This window comes from Osmerus mordax, chromosome 4 (genome assembly GCF_038355195.1).
Source record: "Osmerus mordax isolate fOsmMor3 chromosome 4, fOsmMor3.pri, whole genome shotgun sequence".
NCBI lineage: Eukaryota > Metazoa > Chordata > Actinopteri > Osmeriformes > Osmeridae > Osmerus > Osmerus mordax.
The window spans coordinates 15,479,859-15,504,559 of NC_090053.1; the positions used below are offsets into that span (position 1 = coordinate 15,479,859).

At 41.3% G+C, this 24,701-nt stretch overlaps 1 protein-coding gene across 1 annotated transcript in view; it reads right to left on the reverse strand.

Annotated features, from left to right (window-relative positions):
- Positions 1 to 24,701, reverse strand: part of shank2b (SH3 and multiple ankyrin repeat domains 2b) — a 167,484-nt gene that overhangs the window by 104,415 nt on the left and 38,368 nt on the right. The window lies entirely within an intron of this gene.

A 24,701-nucleotide genomic window follows, 5' to 3' on the forward strand; every position in this document is an offset into this window, starting at 1 on the left:
GGGGAGAAGAAGAGGAGGAGGGAGTATGTGTGAGGTAGGGGGGGTTGAGGGGGAGTGAGAGAGAATGGCAGAGAACAAAACAGGGCATGTGGAGGAGAGAGAGGATAGGAGGTTCAGACAGAGATAGGTATGAACACAGAGAGAGTATGTGGTAGAGTAGGTAGAAAAAGAAGGGTAAGAAGGAAAAATAAATTAGATCACATAGCAGGAGTAGTGCATTATTGTACATTATTATGATGTACTGACAACCTCAAATCTATCTCAGAAGTGTAACACACAGTACAGTATGTGATACTGGGGTCACCATCCTGCATCCGCCAGGACACTCCCTTCCCTTCCCTGCACCCCACCCTACATCAACCCTTCTGCTCCCCCCTCCTAGCCAGGGTTAATGGGTATGTCTCTGCTGCCTAGGTTACAGCAAGTCAGAGGAGAACACATGGTATCAGTATAAACAGAGTTAAACCCTGGATAGTAGGGTCATTCAGAGTGCTCACATGAGATAGTGGTGTACTCTTTTTTTATCTTGTCCTCCCCATGTCTCAACTCTCTCTGCCTCTTCCACCCAGTCCTTTGGCCTCTCCAGAGGTAACATCCGGATGGCCTATCACTAATAAGAAAGCTACAACACCACTGTAAGACAAAGAATGTTCCACCAGGGAGGGGACCACAACAAACACCACTGCTCTTAAAGACTTTTATTTCAAGTCTCATACAGAATTACTAATTCAACAATGATTAAAGTGCACACATCACTGCACAGATCGGTGACTTGTTTCAGTAGTTTCAAAGGGACACACACAGGCAAACAGTTTCTATTCCCCTGAGACTCTTTGATGCTAATTATGAAAAGCTGGAACAGTCAACATTTGCATAAAGGCAAAGAGAGTTACAGTATTGGCTGTAATTAACTGTAACAGAACAAAAAATTCATTGAATTGTGTTTCGGTAACTTTGTTGGCATCACTCTGATAACTTGTGAATCCCACTGATTCACATTAAACATGCTTTACATTTTGATCAGTAAATTGCCTTTGTTTTGAGGAAACACAATCATTGTATAGTAGAATAAACCTGAGTGACTGATGAGAAACAAGCACCAAACCATTACGTTTCTGTCTCGTCAGAAAGTTTATATCAGCCCACACAAAAACAAAAACCTTGTAAATCTATCCTGCCCTACAGTACAGTAAGTGTCTTACCTTCTTTCTTCAAGGCATTTAAAAAAGACTTCATATTGACCCCGTGACTCCTTATTGCTTAACGGTTCATTTTCAAACTAGGCAGGCTTGAAAACAGGGCTGGAAAAGCACTCTGGAGAGCGAAGTAGATCCGAGTTTGGTATAGAGAGAGCAGAGCAGCGTTATGCATGCAGAGTGACAGGAAGAGAAGCTGGCGAGCCGGGGAACCACGCCACATGATTCCTCATATCACCGGGAGGATGGCAGCTTTCCGCGCTGCTCCGCACACACACATCCTCTCTCTCTTTTCACTCACTCTCTCTCTTTCTCGTTTTATTTCTTGCTCAGCACTCTTTCAATTTCCTTCACTGTAGGCTCTCTCTCTCTCTCTCTGCTCTCTACTACTCTCGCTCTGCTTTTTTTCTCCTTGTTTTCCTCTCTCCCATATTCCACAGAAAAGCCCTTTGACACGAGGCACACACTATCATAGAGCAAACTGCGCGGGGGGGATTAAATGAGAGAGAGAAAGAAAGAGAGAGGGAAAAGAGAGAGAGGGAGGGAGAGATCGGGAGAATGAACACAACACATCATTTCTTGAGTGGGAGCAAGAATGTGTCACTTGTGTTCCTCTCAAAATGATAACCTCTGCTTCATCCCCCACCCATATAATTACCCTCAACAACTCTGCTAGTCACTCTGATTTCAATTCAGACTTGATTGCCTAAACACTGATTTTAGAATCTCTGTGGATGTCAGGCAACATGATGGATTTGTGGGTGCCAAACATTACTAACTGGGAAAAATACAGAAGTATTTTATTAAATACAGCCTAAATTAAACATGCATAAATAATTTTTTCTGTAGGAACGCAGGAAAGCGGCATGCTTAACCCCTCACTTCCCAAGGAACAGCTGTATCGGAAACAAACCCTTTTGTGTTGCTAGGCAACCTCAGCAAAGAAGTCTAAATTTGTCACTGCAAGTTGTTTTTGGTTGTGAAATGATCTGACGCCCAGTGTGTGTGTGTGTGCGCGCGTGTAAGCGTGTTTCGGTAGATGAACGTGCTTGTGAGGACATTTCTAATCTTCAAAGGAATGTGGGAGAATTCCTGGAGAACGAGAGTGTTTGGGAAAATGACACCGACTACCCAGTCCTAAAGGAAGGGATTTAGCATTTTAATTGGCTAAAGAGTCACCTTGATCTAGAGCTTTTTCATGTTTGTCCTATTTTAAAACCCTTCGTTGATCAATCACCGACCAATGATGTCACAACTAATAATGTAGCAGGAGTATTACTAGCGGTCTATGTATAATTTGTTATACTGTTGGTACTACTGTAGGGCAATGGTAATGTGTTACAGTGTCAGATGGCTGAGCGGTGAGGGAGTCGGGCTAGTAATTTGAAGGTTGCCAGTTCGATTCCCAGCCATGCCAAATGATGTTGTGTCCTTGGGCAAGGCACTTCACTCTACTTGGTTCGGGGGGAATGTCCCTGTACTTACTGTAAGTCGCTCTGGATAAGAGTGTCTGCTAAATGACTAAAAATAAAAAATAAAAATAACAGTGTAGGTCTATGGTAATATTAATACAACATTATAGAAGGTATACATGTAATATCATGGAATTTTTAAGCTTTACTTGAAATCAGTGAAACTGAATGCATTGAGATGCATTGAGAGCTTTGAGTGCTAAGGGAAGGGGGTGGGGGTCCCCCTGGAATACCATTCTTATAGAATGCATCTACAGCAGACAGCCTCACTGACAAATGCCTGCGATCTTTAATGGGTAAAATACCAGCTGGAGCATCAAGATACTCATTAAAACCAAAATGCACGATCGTTCAGGAAATAACAGATATCAGCAGATCAGGATAGATCAATTGAACAGTGCACAGGATGTCAGACAGGTCTCTTTGTGCTTTGATACAAGGGATAAAACATTCAACATTTGAATGGTGACACAAAATGCATTTCTTCATACAATGCAGCACTACAGAGAGGCCTCTCATGAACTGACATTCTCCCCTAACGACTATGGTAGAAACTAGTTGAGGACCATTTTATGAGGACCCCCCCCCCCCCCCCCCCCCCCCACCGCCCCTCCTTCATACATACACAGCTTCGGAATCCCCACCGAGCACCAACCAAGTCACAGATCCCGTAAGCCAATTATCTCATGGATCTGGGAACCATGGCAACGACAGGGAGTCTATGCCACATACAAGGCCTAGATTTACATAGTTGACTTCTATACAGTAACAGACATATAGCCTACACACAAGCCTACAGTACGTATCTATCCAGCAGCCTTATGAGCTTTGTGATGTGATGTAACAGTGGATATGGTGTGATGTAACAGTGGAGACGGTGGTTGGCTAGGCTCCTGTATTCACCATGTCTGACACTGGCAGACATGTCACCCTGACATTGTCCTGTCACTGTCACCCTAAGACCACCTGGATGTCTTCTTGGTCTAATGGCAGCCACTTTAGCAAAGCTAGTGAGAAATCTGGGTTTGATGCCTTATAGGAACAAAACTCTACTTTGCTACTGCTGTGTTCTACATACTTACAAGGGTCAGTTTAGCGGATTAGGTAACATTCTGAATTCCTGTGACCAAATGGTGGATCTCAGGCAATATTCTGTATCTCTGGATGTTTAGAGAGCCCTCCAGTAGCAGTTTTGCATTGCTAGTTCTACTGGAAACAGCAGCCATGGCAACCCAGTGGGCATGCTGTGTAGGTAACCATGTGTACAGTAGAACTTGTCTGCCTGTTGGCAGAGCACACAGCAGACATGCAGCTGACATGGGCTTGAATCCTAGCCCACCAGGCACCTTGGTGACACTACGCCATGAGTTCAAGAAGTCAGATGAGGGGGCCTGTGGGGGATTGGGCAGTTGGGTGGGGGATGTGGGTTGGGGGTGGGGAGGACAGAACAGCTGGATAGATGTGATGAGTGGGAAAGATGACAAGGGAGATTTAAATACTCCAGCATTTCTCTGCCTTGAGGCTGCCTTGTACAGTACAGGAAGAAATATGGATTCAGATAAGATATGTAGTGAAGCCCAGCTGCTTTCTACAGAGCTTAACTGGAAACTAACAACGCTCAGAGTTGAAGTATGCATGAGACCTGAAAATATGGCTGGGCAAAGTCACATATGTGTAAGTGCATGCACGTGAGTTCACCTGAGAACCAGAATTTAATCATGTGTGTGAAGGTGGGCTTCCATTTGTGTGCGGAAATGTGTGTGTCTTTATCTCCATCGCTCTGCTACTATACAGTGTATGTAGGTCAGCTCCACTGTGTGTTGCTCCTGCTAAGAGTGGATTCAGATGTAGGGTTGGAGAGGGAGGAGAACTGACAGCAGAGAGGAGTAGACACGGGTATGCTGTCAGTAGACCAGGGGGGTATTCCAGGTAGCGGGTTTAACAAACCGTGACACTAAGCCTGAACTCTGAGTTGATCTACTCTAAAATGGGTAACTCCGACTTTTCGGTTCCAGAAAATTTTAATTTGTTAAGTCAACTCGGAGTAGCCTACGTCAACTCTGAGTTATGCAAGGGCATGAGAACTATTAAAAGCCAACATCAATGGAGCTCCGATACTAGGATCCACCATGGCACCCGGCGACAAAAAACGTTGCCCTACTTCACCACACTTCAGATATAAGTTTTATTTCATGTTGATGGTCAATCTAAGCACATATTCCGGAAAAAAGCAACACGGCTGTAGCAGCGTATACAATTGGCGTGGGAGACAATTGCTGCCGAGTCAATGCATACATTTGAATGCAATAGCCAGTCCATACATTGAACATTTAGCCTTTCAATTGGTGCCTATTTTAACTTGTAGTAGCAGTTACCTCCAACAGAATGCTTTTCATCACAGGATGATGATGATGATTAAGATGACGAAAAGACACTGCCGCAGAAATGTATGGAGAGAATTATGTATGGTAGCTACTGGTAGTTCACTCCCCATGTACTTTTATTTACAGGCTTGTGTGGAATTGTCAGTTACACTGACATCATGACAATAATGAATATAAAAAACGATTTGCACATTCTGATCCTGTTGAACAGAGCATAGATGCTGTATACAGTGAGATGTTCATTTAATGGCAGGTGAATTCTGCATGTGGAAATGTGGAATTGTATGTAATCTCATGTATGCCCAGTTACAAGTAAATGAGTTGTACAAACTGAACCTCATGAATAAAGTTATGATCAGTGACCAATGCACTTTTGTAAAGCTCTCTTGTGGAAGACGCTTTGGATAAAAGCGTCTGCTAAATGCATAAATGTAAATGAAAAGTGCCAAAAACTGAACAAGAGATGGTGTGGGCCTACTTAGGGTAGAAGAATAAAGGCTAAACTTGAAAAATATTTACTGGAACACCAGTTACAGGGGGGTGCATGGTCACAGGTGATGTTGATTGTAGGAACAATAGCCTATATGAATACTAATTGTTGAATTTGCAGAATTTCTATTTTGACCAAGAGACGGCATACTTAGGGCAGAAGAATAAAGGCTGATCTTGTAAGGCTATCAACCTGCCCCCACCTCTCATATAGTAAAATCTGGAGTTACTGGATGGAGTCTCAACTTGATGGCTCTCACACATCATTGTGTAAGTTACTGTAGCATTTCTAGTCATATGTCGATAACTAAGGTTCAAGATTGTGGTGTGACTAGTAGTTCTTGGGTATAAAAGGAATTGTGAAGCATTGTTCTGTGGATTCTTGATCTCCTGAGACCTTCTCCTCAGCTCTGGCTTGTCCTACTCCTTCTTCCCCACCTCTTGCTTTCTATCTGGTTTACAATAATCATGGTAGAGTAGGTAGGAATCCTGTTAAATTTGCCTGTAAACGCCTAAACAGCATACCCAAAGTAAATTGAAAGCTGTTCTTGAACCATTTGGAGTACATTTGGAGCATGTAAATGGTCTCTTTTGAAAGTAGATACTCTGAAGTTATTTCCCCTGTTGTCAGGACCCCTGTCAGTCCTACTGGTGTTGAGTAATAGAAGCTTGAACACAAGGAAAGTGAAAGTTTCTATTTCCGCCTATATTTTGTTTTGAAAACAGAGGCCTGAAGAGGCCTAGAGGTGGTAGGTATTACCTGGGCCCCGTTCGTCGTAAGGGTTGAAGCTAAGTTAATCAATTGTCCCTTTAGCCCGTTAACATTAGCGAGATGAGTGAGAACAGCAAATATCGGTTCGTCAACGGCTGATCCGCATCCAAATCATGTGGTTAATTTCAATCAGGCTAAACTTATCAGGGAAATTGCACGTGCACGTCCTACTTCAAAAGGCAGGAAAGGTCGATCACCAAAACCGTGATTTTCTAACGGTATGATGGCGGAAAAGACGAAAGAGAGAGCGGTGATCGGCTATTCTCGCCATCCGAGCAAACTATTATAATGAGTCTCTAGACAATAAGCATATAATCATGGCTAAGTCAAACACCGCCACCGCTGCCAGAGCAAAACAAGCAGCTTGGGAAACAATTGCCGATTATGGCAAGCCGTTTTATCATTTAACCAAGCTAAATGCGAAAGTTTTGGGGAAATGTATAGGCTCATCTTAAGTGCCTCATTACCCCAATCAATCAGATCACATTTCTTTAAATTTGCCTGCTGGTATAGACTTAATGGAAATTAATAATCGAATGAGATCTTGCTAGCGAAAATAATGATCTCAACTCTTTCAGAATAAGTAGGCTAGATAAAAACAAGGCCAACGAGTATCTAATTGATACGAATTCATAGACAATTATGAGGATATATGTAGGCTACTGCGCTTATATCATGTACTATATATGTGTATATGCATGTAGGCCTATGTGTAAATCCCTCTTTGATTTCATTGACTGGGACATGGCCAGGGAATATGAATTGATTCATCAGCTGGTTAAGCGCCAAGTACACTTTTCTTACAGCAACGCATGCTGCGGCTTTGCCAATGTTTTCTGCATCGCCTATACTGTATAAAAATGTAGCCTATAGCCTACCTGACGCAAAAAACCTCAAGGCTATGCAGTCTGAAGAACAGTTAAAGTTTCAAGTAGCTTTATTGTCAATTTCTTCACATGTCAAGACATAAAAAGGAATCGATATGACGTTTCCCACTCTCCCACAGTGAAACATATAAAAAGCACAGGCACAACAGATAAGACAAGACATTTCGTAAAACATATTCACATACAGCAGCATAACCTCATAATAAAGCATAAAGCTTGCTGCGGCGTGTGATATTTGCAATGTACGGCCCGAGAATATGGCATGAAATTAGTGCCAGGAGAGCGAGCTCTGTAAAAAGGATTTGTAACTTGCAAAAAAGATTTGTGTCTCTGTAGAAAATGATTTGTGTACTTGCAAAAAAAAAGTTTTGTGTCTCCGTAGAAGAAGGCAAGATTTGTGTACTTGCATAAAAGATTTGTAACTTGCAAAAAAGATTTGTGTACTTGTAAAAAAAAGTTTTGTGTCTCCGTAGAAGAAAAAGATTTGTGTACTTGTGAAAAAAAGTTTTGTGTCTCCGTAGAAGAAAAAGATTTGTGTACTTGTAAAAAAAAGTTTTGTGTCTCCGTAGAAGAAGGCGGGAACAATGCTCCCAAAACCATCTAAGCCAATCAAATATAGCCATTTCTGTGTCTAGTATCATTGGACATTTTCGTCTGTCTATCACACAAAGAACGTCAGCGAATAAGAACAAAACTAGAGTGCTGATGATTTCAATGACGAGTCATTTGGTAAGTAGTTCAAAATATCCATGGGCATGTACCTTTAATGCAACATTTAAAGATTATTCGGTTAGCACACTCTTAACAGTATAAATTAATGGATAAGAGTCGTAGTAAGTTAAATAGTTTTTTAATGTAAATATGTATACGGATATTTAATTAGAGGACCAGTCATTAAACCTAGCATTAGTTGGACAATGTGCAGCTAAATTGCAGCCGGTAAGCATCATACCAAGCGTTCACAACTTTACATGTTTTTTAATGTTGGTGTATTCGCCATGCTAAACTAAACATGAGCTGGACACACTGGATAGATCTCAAATGTTGGCTGGGAAAGTTAAGCGCATAAATTAAAAATATATGGATCTTTCACTCTAGAGTGTATTATTTACTGCCAGCTTTCATTTCGAATGAAAACCACTAACTATATTGAGTGATTTCGTGGCAGTTCGCTGCCATTTAGCTGCACATTGTCCAACTAAGGCTAGGTTTAATGACTGGTCGTCTAATTAAATATCCGAATACATATATACATTAAAAAACTATTCAACTTACTACGACTCTTATCCATTAATTTATACTGTTAAGAGTGTGCTAACCGAATAATCTTTAAATGTTGCATTAAAGATACATGCCCATGGCTGCATGCCCGGGAGTCAGGTGGCTGAGCGGTGAGGGAATCGGGCTAGTAATCCAAAGGTTGCCAGTTCGATTCCCGGTCATGCCAACTGACGTTGTGTCCTTGGGCAAGACACTTCACCCTACTTGCTTCGGGGGAATGTCCCTGTACTTACTGTAAGTCGCTCTGGATAAGAGCGTCTGCTAAATGACTAAATGTAAATGGATATTTTGAACTACTTACCAAATGACTCGCCATTGAAATCATCAGCGTTCTAGTTTTATTCTTATTCGCTGACGTTCTTTGTGTGATAGACAGACGAAAATGTCCAATGATACTAGACACAGAAATGGCTATATTTGATTGGCTTAGATGGTTTTGGGAGCATTGTTCCCGCCTTCTTCTATGGAGACACAAAACTTTTTTTTACAAGTACACAAATCTTTTTCTTCTACGGAGACACAAAACTTTTTTTACAAGTACACAAATCTTTTTCTTCTACGGAGACACAAAACTTTTTTTTACAAGTACAAGAATCATTTTCTTCTACGGAGACACAACTTTTTTTTACAAGTACACAAATCTTTTTCTTCTACGGAGACACAAAACTTTTTTTTACAAGTACACGAATCTTGCCTTCTTCTACGGAGACACAAAACTTTTTTTGCAAGTACACAAATCTGTTTTGCAAGGACACAAATCTTGCCTTCTTCTACGGAGACACAAAACTTTTTTTGCAAGTACACGAATCATTTTCTACAGAGACACAAATCTTTTTTGCAAGTTACAAATCGTTTTTACAGAGCTCGCTCTCCTGGCACTAATTTCACGCCATACGAGAAGGTCTTGCAAATAAATGAGTCCTTGTCGGCTGAATCGATATCGCTCAAACAAGAACTCATCCGTGTGAAATAAAGGATCTTGGCAATCGCGAAGAACTCTATTGGTATGGAAAGCTAATCGAACTAGAATATAGCTCCTTGGTCAACTGGGTCTCTCAAAAAGGGAGCTGCCATGTTATTTTCCGGGGGTGTGGCAAGCTTATCCAGCTACACTTACGTTAGCCTGCTCTGGAGCAGGTTAGTGCTAATTGATGTTACTATGGTGATTTATCGAAAGTTGCTTCCACGAACCAAAAAGAGGGGCGTTTTTTATCTTAACCTGAAAATTAGCTCGCTAAACTGCTTAGCGAGCTACGACGAATACCCCCCTGGAAGACAGAATTGGACCACAGCTTGAAGCCTAACCCAATAGGGGTTATGCGCAACATTCTTCCGGGTTCTACAAAACAGATGTAACTACTTCCGGCCGTCCGCTACTGAGGTAAACACAGCGTAGTAATGGCCACCTTCGGTGTTTACAGGAGCTACCCTTAAATACAATTTCCGATGTACACCGTATTGCCAAACGGACGTCCAGAGCCCCGAGTACTCTGTTAGACAAGGTATTTAAGTTTTACGCCTCCTCATTTATTCATAATTATAAAGGTATGTAATATATGTAGCTTTTGCTAATGGCATCGGATATAGCGATAGTGTTAGCCTATAGACTTGTATGCTATCAGTAGTTTAGTCTTTTATTTTTGCTCGCAGACGATTAAAACAGTCAAACGAAGACTGCATTTTAGCGATGGGGCTATAGTACCAAAAGTCTAATTACTACGATGTCCTGTGTGTTTATGCTGGTCAACCGTTATGTAATCCATCTGACTGTAGGTCTAATGTGTCGACTGTAGGTATTATGTAGACTGCAGTTCTGGCAGGTGTTTCAGATTTCTAAAATATTGTTAGAATAATGATAAAAGTACTGAATGGATGAATGCTGTATTTTCTTGTCCACCAGTTTCAAACAAAGACAGGTTGACCGGTACTATCAGTGTCAGAGCAGCTTGTCACAGGTCCATGCAGAAGAATAAAAAACCACACAGCTTGAGAGTAGGCTAATGTTTAGGGATGGGTTTGGGTATTCTGTTCAATTTTGCAGTCTGTTCCAGTTCAATGACTGCAGCATAGCATGCGTTCATCATGCGTACATTACAACTGCTTTCATTTGACCATGAGCATGTTCTCGACTATGTAAACATTCTTCTGAGACACTTGATGAATGGCTATAATCTACCTGTTAGTGGAGAAGTAAGGTAATTGGGGCAAAGTTGATTGACAGTAAATCTTTCTATTGCAACATATTTGGTATGGTATACCTCACCTCGTATTGTAATAGACTTGTAGGAAACCCCTTGTCAACAAACTTACCCCAGCAACTTTACTAGGCCAATTCTTAATTCTTAATACAGCAGTATCTAGTAGCAAAATTCACTTCAAAAACACTTCAGAGGATACATCAGTATCAATGTTTGTCTAATTGTCTCTTTGTGTATTTTACACAGATAGTGCTATGTGATTCAGAACCTTTCGTCATGACCTCCAGTCAGTGTTTGTGCAAAGCTGGCACAGCAGTGTGTAATGACACTGCTGCACTGCTCTTTCAGACAGCTCATTACTCAGAGCTCAATATCCAGGTTGTCCCCCCCTGTTCATGCCTGCACAGAAACTGAACAACAATAGCACAAGCCCAGAACTACAGTAAGGGTTGAGGCAAATGTACTGTATATGTATGTAAGAGTTAGGCTATGTATGCAGCAATAAAAATGGTAAATTGCCAAAAGAAAGTATTGTGATCTAAGGTCAGAAGAATTTTGAGGTGCAGCGTAATATAGTGGAGACTCAGTTTATTTTCAGAGCGGTAAATGGGACTGCACCCGACTACATCAAGTCTCTCCTCCAGCCTTACACCCCCACCCACCAACTACGGTCTTCTTCTGACAACCATCTGGTGGTCCCACCGCTCAAGAGTGCCCGGTCCCAACACAAGCTCTTCTCCTGTCTGGCCCCCCAATGGTGGAATCAATTCCCCACCTCCATCAGAGACACTGACTGTCTCCCCACGTTCAAGAAAAGGCTCAAGACGCACTTGTTACGGTACTTAGGAATGATTGGCTGGACCTGATGTTAGTTTCCTCCAGGATCACAATGACTCTTATTGAGAGACTTGTTGCTTAGTTGTAACTGACTTAAAGTTATTGTACTCGCTGTGAATTATATTATTGTTGCTTGCTTTTTATACAGGTACACTCTTGCACTTCTGAAGTTCATGTTGTTTAATTGTAACTTGTCTAAACATGCTCTTATGGTTCTTCCCTTTGGGACTTATTTGGTTTTTCACAATGTATGCTTCATGTTTTGGCTATCCGCAATGTTTGTATCTCGTTGTTATGATCAGTGACCTATGCACTTTTGTAAAGCTCTCTCTTGGAAGTCGCTTTGGATAAAAGTGTCTGCTAAATGCATAAATGTAACTATCCCTCCAACGTCAACAGCTGCGAAGACTATGGAGCTGCAACAGCGCCATAGTCTTCGGGTCTTTTACCTAATGATGGAGTGGAAAGGGGGAAGTGAACGTATGGACCAAAAGACTGGGGGTGGCATGTTTTGGATGGGAGATTTATGCCAATAATGACAATCAGGTCATTGGCAGAAGGATGATCGGATGAAGATTGGGCCGATGTATTTGTCATATGAATGGTGTTTCTGCCTATTCAAATTAGAGCATATTCAGTAAGTGTGGAGCTCATGTGCATATTCAAATTAATTTCAAAAGAAACTTGTAATACAAACAAAGTTACTTTTCATGTATACTTTTACTATGTTAAGTTTTATTGTGGTAGGAGTAAAGGAAAAAATTAAGCCTATTTGGGTGTATTTTGGGCATATTCGATTCGTGTATAGCTCATTTGCATATTAACATTCATTTTTAAAGAACTTGTAATACAATTTTTTTTTACTTGTCATGGGTAGTTTCAGTGTGTAAAGTTTCATTTTGATAGGAGTAAAGGAAAAAAAATAGCCCCATTGGGGTGTAATGTTGCCTGGCCTTATTGGCACACATCTCGGATTGATGAGAATTTAACATATTTTCTCAACTAGGATTTCTTAGGACTTTTAGTATGTTGTTCACCTCATAGAAATGATCTAAGCTGCAAAAAAATAAATACATTTAGTCTGTCGTAAAACGCTACTTTGCCTGGACTAATAGTAACAAAGTTACATACTAGCTAGTTATAACAGTTACACCGAAAAGACACAATATGACAACGAAGTCCAAGTGGACTCAAAGAACGCAGTGTTCGGCAATCAACTGCAACAACTATCAATGTGACAGTATTTATGCCTTTCATCGCTTTCCCAAAGACCCTGACAGGTCAATTTTGTCGGTAGCGTAATCTTATGCACCTGCTAACTTTAACGTTTTTTTTGTCTAGTAGTAGGCTAGTAAACTTAATTCCTTCTAGGAACTGCAGGTCCTAGCCATAGAAACCAGAATAATGATTTATATGGATATGTAAATTAAAATGAGCTTCTTAAATTAATTTGCTGAATTCATATATTTCATTGATAACTTATTTGTGTATGTACTGTAGGCTAACGTTGTAATGTGTGGAGCTAGCGTTAGGTTACCTCCTGGGAAACGGTCTAACGTTAGGCTATTATAACGTTATATAAACTCATCACTTTATTCTTACCTGTCACACTTAGCCTAATGTAGAGAGTAATATAATTTATAAAATGCTTGAACTTCTCTGTCAATATAAGTTCTTTGCATCACCTAGCGCTGCAGATATGTACAGAAGTGAGAAGCGGAAACGATTACATCTGTTTTCCGGTTCGAATGCTGGGCGCTCCGCATAACCCCTATTAGGGTCAATAATAATTTGCAGTCGCAGAAAAAGATTTGCAGTCGCAGAAAACGATTAGCAGGAGCAGAAAACGATTTTCAGAAGCAGAAAAAGATTTGCAGTCGCAGAAAATGATTTGCAGGATGCAAATCTTTTTCTGCGACTGCAAATTATTATCGACCCTAATTTGACTCCATATCAATGGGGCATGGAAGCTCCTATTGGGTCAATCGAAAGGGCAGAGTGTAGCGGCCATTTTAAGACTATCCACTCGTAAGTACTCGAACCACATCTCCTCCTATGAGTGAGAGACTGAAATAAAAATAATTGGCGAAAAGAAGAATGAAGCAACAAGATCGTGGCTATGTGTGGATATAATTCATTGTTTGGACAACTACTCGACATGGTTAGATACTTTGGACCTTTGGAAATGTAAGCAGATGAGGTTTTGATGGGTTGTTTGCATACCTGAACCATTCCGAAGTAATGGTAGGTAAGTACAACTTTTTCCTCTGGCTTTGTTGATATTGTAACAACCACGACTATGGTCGTATGAATGAGTCAAGGCGACTTGGATGTACACAGTTAAGGCCAAATTATACTACTCCGAGTCCGTTACGGAAAGACAGACGAACTGAGTCGGACGGATTCGTTGAATGTATTGTACTCCGAGGGCTGTGGGTGCTGAAAACAATTTCAACGTTTTTTTGTAAGTCGTCGAGTGTTTATTTACCTAGGTTATCGAGAAGTCGGAGCAAATTGACAAATTAGCCGTTTCATCAATAAAATACGCACATTTTCAGCAACTACACTGCCCATTTCTCGTCACATTTGAATTCAGATGCTGATTTATATGTACTTTTAAGCTGATATGAATTGTAAAAACTTACAGCAATGGCGGTCAAAGGATTCTGTTCGTCCTGTTTATCACGGCAACCCCGCCCCCGCCCCTGACGCAAGCGGTTCTTAATACCGACCAATCACAGCCAAGGGGTATCCGTGAAATGACGGACGGATAGTCAGGAGAATCAGGAGGTGCACGTAGAGCTCTCCGTGGGGCTCGGAGAGGGCGTGGGAGAGGGCGTTCCACGTCGGAGAGGGCGTTCCCTGTGTCCGTGTCCGTGAAAACGGAGTAGTATAAATCGGCCTTTATACTTGTTTATTTACCAGGGCTGTTGTATAACTGGGCTGTTGTTCTGGCCACAGCCCACACCGCTAAATCATCACGCTAGCAACAGAAACTCATACTGTCTTTCCACTTCTCAAGCCAAAACAGAGAGAGAGATATCATTCCACTTCTCAAGCCAAAACAGAGAGAGAGATATCAAGACAGTAGCTCTTACGTATAACTTCCCAAACCCCGCGAGATTACCCAACATCTCCCCAACATTACTGTCTGCCCTGAACTCTGAATGCATTAAAACAATAAAGCAATAACTATAACACAGGGTCGTTACAATATATTGGTCACCAGACAAAGACGTTGAACTAGACCCCGAGATACTTGAACTAGACCCAGAGATACTTGAACTAGACCCCGACATACTTGAACTAGATCCCGAGATACTTGAGTTCAAGTATCTCGGGGTCTTGTTCACGAGTGAGGGAAGAATGGAGCAGGAGATCGACTGGCGTATCGGTGCGGCGTCCGCAGTGATGCAGGCTCTGCATCGGTCCGTCGTGGTGAAGAAGTAGCTGAGTCGAAAGGGGAAGCTCTCTATTTACCAGTCAATCTACGTTCCTACCCTCACCTATGGTCACGAACTGTGGGTAGTGACCGAAAGAACGAGATCGCGAATACAAGCGGCCGAAATGAGTTTTCTCCGCAGGGTGTCCGGGCTCTCCCTTAGAGATAGGGTGAGAAGCTCGGTCACCCGGGAGGGGCTCAGAGTAGAACCGCTGCTCCTCCGTGTCGAGAGGGGCCAGTTGAGGTGGCTCGGGCATCTGATAAGGATGCCTCCTGGACGCCTCCCTGGTGAAGTGTTCTGGGAACGTCCCACTGGGAAGAGGCCCCGGGGGAAGACCCAGGACACGCTGGAGGGACTATGTCTCTCGGCTGGCCTGGGAACGCCTCGGGGTCCCCCAGGAAGAGCTGGTGGAAGTGGCCGGGGAGATGGAAGTCTGGGCCTCCCTGCTTAGGTTGCTGCCCCCGCGACCCGTCCCCCAGAAAAGCGGCAGATGATGGATGGATGGACAGACAAAGACGTTGACTGTACTGTTGCAACTTGATCTTGAAATGGTTTATTTCAATGGAAGCACAAGAATCGTAGCTTTCCAATGATGTACAACATGTGTAGCAAAATATATTTGTTAACATTTAGTGGGTAGTAACTGGGGCAGGAGGGGGCAGCGTTTCGGGCACGCGGGCGGGCCCGGACCGAAATCAGGTTTGATTTCATTCATTTGCAATATGATTAAATAATTATTTTATTAAACCTTACTTTGACCATTCTTGCTCTGATTTAACCCATAGAGTCAAATAATAAATTCCATTGGTATTGGCATACACTGCTCAGTTTCCCATTTTCGATCAAACCATAGGGGAATTAGTTTCGGTTGTTTGGACAATTTTGATACTCTACAATCTTGAAATATATTTGCTGAAACACCAGTTACAGGACGGCACATGGTCACAGGTGAATCATGTCAATTGTAGGATAGCCGCTAAAAATGCTCATTGTTGGATTTATATTTGTAGGCAATGAAGAAGCCCAAATACAATTTCAAGTACAGAGCGTACAATTTCTGGGGAAGTTGTAGGCTGTGCTTGCTTGCATCAGTTGCAGATGGGTCCGTTTATTATGAAACAAGCTGAACCCCCTTTGAAAAAGCTATTTTAACAACGTTGTCCCCGGAAGTATTTTTCAGTTTGCTGGAAGCGATCATTGTCATTAACAAAGCCAAAAGCGGTTTCCGTCTAGAACCCTGCGTGGGGAACATAGACTTACATATTAAAGATCCTATAAAGTAAATTCCATGTTTTGCTTCTAAGTACATTATATACATGTGAAATTAGTTCCTGAAAGCATGTGCAAAGCGCTAAAACTTTGTCGCACTGAAATGTGGAGTTAGACTGAAGAACAGTTTCTCTTCAGATCAGGTTTTAATGGGCGGAGCCAAAAAACTACCTGTCTACGTCATTTCGACCTATCTACGTCAGATCACTGAATGGCTCCTCCTGCTGTACTGTTATTGTAGCTTACATCAGCTAGCTAGCTAACTTCAGGATGTCTCCCACCATCCGCAACTGCATCTTCCCTGATGCAAGAACTCCAGCTGCGCTGCAACGCCATTTAAGTTCCTATTGATAATGAAAGGAAATATAGGTGGATAGATTTTGTGAAGAGCCACACTCATGGAAAGCTTCGGATAAACTCCAACAGCCGCCTCTGCACTGACCATTTCACGGCGGACAGTTTTAACATGGACCAGAGACAGACGGGGTTCACCAACACACGGCTTCTCTTGCAGCGCGGAGCCGTACCGAGCATCGACCCCCCCCCCCCCCCCCCCCCCGGCCGTTCATCCTCCGGTCGCACCTGGACCATCCACCGCTGCCAGCAGTTCATCACTCAGTTCTGTGTGCTTGTTATAATTGATGGAATGCTGCTTCAGCATTCCATGTATTGTTCTTTGAATCTTTATTCAACTTCTTCATATTCTTCTTCTTATTATTCTATTTCTTCCGTGGCACGTTTCAGCGCCTTCAAATCTCCAGCTATTAAAACCGTTCAGCTATCAAAAAATTCAGCAGTTTCAGGCCATTCCTGCTATGACTTTTCAGCTTTGTACCTCTTATGCTTGAATTAATATAAATCAATATTCATAATATTTTTAACATGGTTTTCCAATGGAGTTTACTTTCAAATCCTCACAAACTTCTTAAAACTTCTTCAACTTCCAAATCCTTCTTCTTCCTCAATCTTTCAGCTAGAGCCACCATTCAAACTTTAAAATGTTGACAAAACCCTAAACTATTTTTAAATAATTCAGCTTTTTGATATCTATTCAACCTTTTTCAATATCACTGATCATGTTTCATGACTTTTTCAAGCCGTTTCTGAGATTTACATGGGTGTGTACGTGAAACCCTAGAGTGCAGACTGAAACGCTTAAAGTGGAGGGGAGCTTCGGATGTTGTTGAAAAAATATTTCTAGTTTGCCAGCATTGCCACAATTTTCGCTCTTCATGCTTCATTTTTGGATCAATAGATAGCTAATTTTGTGCTGGTTGTAGACAGTTGTCTGTTGAATCCAACAGATGTACACATTTGTTCAGAGCCCCACGAAAGCGAGACAAAGTCCAACTCTCGCCCAATAGAGACCAATGCAAATCTGGTGACAAAATCGTCAGAGAAAGCCAAAAGAACAAGATTTTGAAACTGCCGGTAGAGTCGTATTTCTGACCGCACAGACATATAAAGGACATCTCTGGTTTCGAGTCTTGGGTCTCGGAAAATATCCTTATTTTTTGGATTGGACATATAGTTTTGCGTCTAGGTTAACTTGTTTGAGGTGTGGATCCAGGGCACGAGCACAAAAGTTCACATTGGCCGATAGCCGAATTACCTGGAGCTGAAAGAAATGGCTTGAGTTGCCTGCCCTATTGTAGCAAGTTTAGCAAATGGTTGTCACACATACATGAAATGTTGTTAATATAGTTTATTCCCGTTATTTTAAAATAGATTTGATTTTCCGTAAAAACGTTCATGACATGATGGCAAATATTATATTATGTTAAGCGTGAGCATAGATTGTTGACATGTCTATCTGGAGCAAAGACGAAGATTAATAGTACATTAACTGATAACCACAATAGGAAATGATATATTTAAATAATATTAGTCAATTTCAAGTACAGAGCGTACAATTTCTGGGGAAGTTGTAGGCTGTGCTTGCTTGCATCAGTTGCAGATGGGTCCGTTTATTATGAAACAAGCTGAACCCCCTTTGAAAAAGCTATTTTAACAACGTTGTCCCCGGAAGTATTTTTCAGTTTGCTGGAAGCGATCATTGTCATTAACAAAGCCAAAAGCGGTTTCCGTCTAGAACCCTGCGTGGGGAACATAGACTTACATATTAAAGATCCTATAAAGTAAATTCCATGTTTTGCTTCTAAGTACATTATATACATGTGAAATTAGTTCCTGAAAGCATGTGCAAAGCGCTAAAACTTTGTCGCACTGAAATGTGGAGTTAGACTGAAGAACAGTTTCTCTTCAGATCAGGTTTTAATGGGCGGAGCCAAAAAACTACCTGTCTACGTCATTTCGACCTATCTACGTCAGATCACTGAATGGCTCCTCCTGCTGTACTGTTATTGTAGCTTACATCAGCTAGCTAGCTAACTTCAGGATGTCTCCCACCATCCGCAACTGCATCTTCCCTGATGCAAGAACTCCAGCTGCGCTGCAACGCCATTTAAGTTCCTATTGATAATGAAAGGAAATATAGGTGGATAGATTTTGTGAAGAGCCACACTCATGGAAAGCTTCGGATAAACTCCAACAGCCGCCTCTGCACTGACCATTTCACGGCGGACAGTTTTAACATGGACCAGAGACAGACGGGGTTCACCAACACACGGCTTCTCTTGCAGCGCGGAGCCGTACCGAGCATCGACCCCCCCCCCCCCCCCCCCCCGGCCGTTCATCCTCCGGTCGCACCTGGACCATCCACCGCTGCCAGCAGTTCATCACTCAGTTCTGTGTGCTTGTTATAATTGATGGAATGCTGCTTCAGCATTCCATGTATTGTTCTTTGAATCTTTATTCAACTTCTTCATATTCTTCTTATTATTATTCTATTTCTTCCGTGGCACGTTTCAGCGCCTTCAAATCTCCAGCTATTAAAACCGTTCAGCTATCAAAAAATTCAGCAGTTTCAGGCCATTCCTGCTATGACTTTTCAGCTTTGTACCTCTTATGCTTGAATTAATATAAATCAATATTCATAATATTTTTAACATGGTTTTCCAATGGAGTTTACTTTCAAATCCTCACAAACTTCTTAAAACTTCTTCAACTTCCAAATCCTTCTTCTTCCTCAATCTTTCAGCTAGAGCCACCATTCAAACTTTAAAATGTTGACAAAACCCTAAACTATTTTTAAATAATTCAGCTTTTTGATATCTATTCAACCTTTTTCAATATCACTGATCATGTTTCATGACTTTTTCAAGCCGTTTCTGAGATTTACATGGGTGTGTACGTGAAACCCTAGAGTGCAGACTGAAACGCTTAAAGTGGAGGGGAGCTTCGGATGTTGTTGAAAAAATATTTCTAGTTTGCCAGCATTGCCACAATTTTCGCTCTTCATGCTTCATTTTTGGATCAATAGATAGCTAATTTTGTGCTGGTTGTAGACAGTTGTCTGTTGAATCCAACAGATGTACACATTTGTTCAGAGCCCCACGAAAGCGAGACAAAGTCCAACTCTCGCCCAATAGAGACCAATGCAAATCTGGTGACAAAATCGTCAGAGAAAGCCAAAAGAACAAGATTTTGAAACTGCCGGTAGAGTCGTATTTCTGACCGCACAGACATATAAAGGACATCTCTGGTTTCGAGTCTTGGGTCTCGGAAAATATCCTTATTTTTTGGATTGGACATATAGTTTTGCGTCTAGGTTAACTTGTTTGAGGTGTGGATCCTAGATAAATTTCTGTTATTCTCTGCCCTCAGCGCGTTAGCAATCATAGCTGCACCATCACCGTAGCAACGACAGACACGCACCACTCAGTCTCTCACACAGGTGATTTGTATTAGTTGATTATAGGCTGTAAGGTGAACCCTTTTATCATTTCAACCCGCTCCACAGTCTGGCATCTACACAATCTTTAGCTCATAAAAAAGAACGAGTCCTGCTAAGCTACCAAAAAAAAGTTTGTCGCTGAAATTCCAGTCGATTGTCGATGCGTCTATCTATACGGTTCGACACGTGATCCTTCTACACCAATAAGGTAGCTGCTTTTTGTCAACACGGATGGATATGGTTGTCAAATAGAGGATGGGACCTTGCACGTTTGTTTCCTCTATGTTTATTTTGCCGTGGCGGCCCGCCACGACTAAATTTCTGCCACCATGGTATCAGAAATAGGGCTGTACAACATTTTTGGACGTCTATGTGATTGTTAGAGTGCATGTCGGAGAATAGCATGTCACGCTTCACACCGCAGTTGAGATTGTGCGTCTTTGAGAAGTCGTATAGCTAACTTGTCAGTTAATTTAAGCCTGTTATTGTATTAGTCTATATTCTTGCTAATTTAAATTAAGATAACTGGTGATCTTCGTTGTTTGTATTATTCCCCTGCTAGCTAAATTGCACGTCTGTTGATTCGATAGCGATTGTATTTTCGGTGCAACTATGCAGAAGTAGTTTTAATTAATAAATAGTGGGTTTATTGTTATTATTTGCTACAGAATGCTTAGCCTATCAAGCTCAAATGAAGCAGACAGTGTACATGCTTTCGAGTACCTTAATCGATAGGTTAGGCTACTGACCAACGTCAATTATTAATACGTCAATTAATAATTGGCAGCATTTATGCCATTTAGAACACTTTATGAGTGGAAGGTCTCTAAGTAGCCTAACCTTATTGCTTTAGGGGAAATAGTACGAAAATATGTGCAATATTACATTAGTTATTAAACTAGGCTATTACATTAACCTTATGTCGTTGTTGTAACATTCATTCATTCTTCCACAAATGAAAACACTGATCAACCATAAAAACAATCGTAATGAAAAATATGAAATATGATATATAAAACTGTACAAAACAGAATAAGGAATAACAGATTAAGGACACTCAGTCCTCACTGTCAGTGTCAGGACAGTTATCTTCCAGTTCCTCAGTTTCTTTTGTGTTGGCACAATTACAACAACGACATAAGTCTGTGCAACACAGTCCTGCAGAAAAACATGAACATCTGCCTGTCTCACACGCACTTTTGCAGCCGCAGTGTATCACATGCAAAACACTGTCAGGGGCCGAATTTCTGTTACGTGCAAGGTCCAATCCTCTATTTGCCAAACATATCCATCCATGTTGACAAAAAGCAGCTACCTTATTGGTGTAGAATGATCACGTGTGGAACCGTGCCACCAAAATTATTATGTTCTGAAGAAACTAGTTCTGCATAAAACATAGACGCAACGATAATCGACTGGAATTTCAGCGACAAACTTTTTTTTGGTAGCTTAGCACGACTCGTTCTTTTTTATGAGCTAAAGATTGTGTAGATGCCAGACTGTGGAGCAAGAATCATTTTCTAAAAGACTTTTTGTGGTTCACCTTGTGGTCTATTAGTGGAGTCACAAGACAGAGCTATTCAGTCAACTCGTCTCATTAAAAGACTAAGAGCACTATAATTTCAGCTACTAAAACAAATATACTACTTCTACAGTTTAACAGTTCAGCTTTCAGCTTCTCCCACATTGTAGGCTATTTAAGCTCTTTGTTAGATGATGCAGTTCAGCTTCCACACTGCCTCTTGAAATTCTACTATTTCACAACGTTCAAACTTATTCTCCCGCATTGTATTTAAGCACTTAGCTTTGTTAGATGATGCAGTTTAGCTTCCACACTGCCTCTTTTGTGTGACTCACACAGTCAATTTTTACTCCTGTGTTACAGCTCAGGGGAACATTTCATTTATATGCATCTGTATGTTTCACTCATTGAACAAATCAATTCTAATTCTATACTGTTTTGTTCGGCTTGACGTAGCGTCCATTATCTCGGTCGTAGGTAGCTTACTTGAGTGAGGTGGCGCCTTCCAGCGAGGGGGCCGAACTTCAGCTCCTTCAGGCGACACGCCCCCCAAGTCTCGAACAGAGAAGACTGCTGATTTTCTTACGATTTCTAAGCCTAATTTAACATACTTGTCGGTGTTTTTTTTTCATTCTAATTTGGATGGGTAGTTAATAACACATTATTCTGTGGTGTGGTGAACTTGAAACTCGTTTTAATTCCACTTTACAGGATCTTTAATAGACACAGCTAGACTTATCTTCCAAGATGGCGTCCCCATTAGTTTCTATAAAAAGTGCTCAGTGGCGCAGTGAGGCAAGCGAGAGCACGAAATGGACCGCGCCAGAGCCTGTTTAAGGAGAGCCTGGCCACTCCCTATTAAGCCCCACTGTACCGAATTTTGTCGCAGTTCCACCAGAGTTCCACTGGGAGTGATCGCGGTCGAGTGCAAAATGAATGGGAGTATATGGAGCTAAACGGCTAAATTGGTCTCTTTCACCTGATTGTCGTTCAGAAATCTCAGATTTGATTGTAGTTTTTGCATGTTCAACATGGATTACACGTCGAAAGTTGAATGAACGAGTACTTATGTCTTTTCGATTTCTTACATGGTAAGTCGTTGTTGCCCATAACAAGCTAGCATTCTGCAAACGAATGCTGATTGGTTAGTGAAGGACTGACTACGACCAGAGATCCTGCTTGATGGCATCCGAAGCAAAACCAGAACAGAGCATTAGCAACAACTTTAGCAAACCAAAACTCTTTCTAGTATGTGTTTTGACAGAGAGAGCCTTCCCTGTCAGCTGTGTTGTCGATGGCTCGAGAGAAAAATGGAAGTGACCAGAGCTTGCCGTGAAGCAGTATCTCTGGCCGTACAATGTGTATGACGTCAATGACATTTTAAAAGGCTTTTTAGAACAGAAAGGTGAATTTAAAAAAATCTAACACCCAGCAGTTTGTAAAAAGAATTTGCCTCCCCTTTTAGAATTCAGAATTCTAATTACTAGACAAAACATAATATCCTGAGAAAAGTGGATTTTGAGGGGTATAGCTCCATAGACCTCCATTCATTCTGCACTCGGCCGTTAGCGCCCTTATATGGAACTAGAGTGGAACTGCAACCGGTTCAGAACCCGGAAGTTTCCCGAGAGTGGCAGTTCCAGACCAAGCCCCCACCCCCTCGGCTTGAAGCAACGGCCCTGGTGGATATAGGTGGTATTGCATTTTGTGTTTGACTTCCGACTCTTCCGGTCGTTTTTATTCTATTAACTCCAGTCAACATTTACAAAACTATCTCCCCCAATAATTTTTGTTCGATTCTCGAACCTGGCTCATACTACTAGCTTTTTCATAGAATAATTTTTTTTGTTGTTGTTGCTTAGTTTGAAACCAATCTGAAATGGGTAAACTAGCACCCCATTTATTTGATTATGTCAATAAAAGTTGCCTGCAAATGTGCTCGCGGATACTAACAGGGCACGAGCACAAAAGTTCACATTGGCCGATAGCCGAATTACCTGGAGCTGAAAGAAATGGCTTGAGTTGCCTGCCCTATTGTAGCAAGTTTAGCAAACGGTTGTCACACATACATGAAATGTTGTTAATATAGTTTATTCCCGTTATTTTAAAATAGATTTGATTTTCCGTAAAAACGTTCATGACATGATGGCAAATATTATATTATGTTAAGCGTGAGCATAGATTGTTGACATGTCTATCTGGAGCAAAGACGAAGATTAATAGTACATTAACTGATAACCACAATAGGAAATGATATATTTAAATAATATTAGTCTTGCCTTCAGAAGCTTTTGTTAAACAGACTCATTATTCTGTTTTTGATCGTGTCAAAGCCAGACTGCTTTTGTGGGACAATGAAGGTCCTCAGTGACTATGTTTCACCCCCACTTATATCTGATGGAAACGTCTTGTATATAGTTCTGTTAATATGCCCCTTTCAAAGGCACGTTCAATAAAGTAGATTATATTTTAGACACACTTCTCAATTTATTACATTATTGTTAGATCACGTTATATCCATTAATAGGCGTTTGGGTTAGGGTTAACCCTACAAAACCAATTGGTTTTGTAGGTTGAACATATAAAACCCAAGCCACATTTCTACACTGATGTTAAATTGAAGGCAGTGTGATTTTCGTGGCATTTCGTTTGAATATAAAGTTGACAGTAAGCTATGGTAAGTCTGCATTATGGAAGATTTCTGTTACAAAAATAACTATTAAGCTTTCTTTGCCTGGCGAGAACAACGACAGAGCTAAGTGTTCATGTTAAGTTTATTTAATCCGATACAATGCGTTGGAAATCATACTCAAATCACGAAGAAAAAAAACTACATATGTGATGAGTTCCATCTAGAATAGCCCTATATTTAGCCCTATAGCCTATTTCTAAAAAACAAGTGAAAGGATTACTATACAATGACAGCATACATTTCCGTAAAGTTTGCATCATGTCTCTGATTCTTATCGGACTTGTACCCCATTCTGCCACTGCAATGCCTTAGCTCACACGCTCGCAACCATATAAATCTATGCTCGCGACTGTTTGTCGCAAAGTATGACGTGTACAGCTAGTTGCAAGCGTGCACAAGGTCTCGGAGCTAGGGAAAAAAAGAGCCACTGTTTAAAGCTAGACCGGAAGAGTCGGAAGTGGAA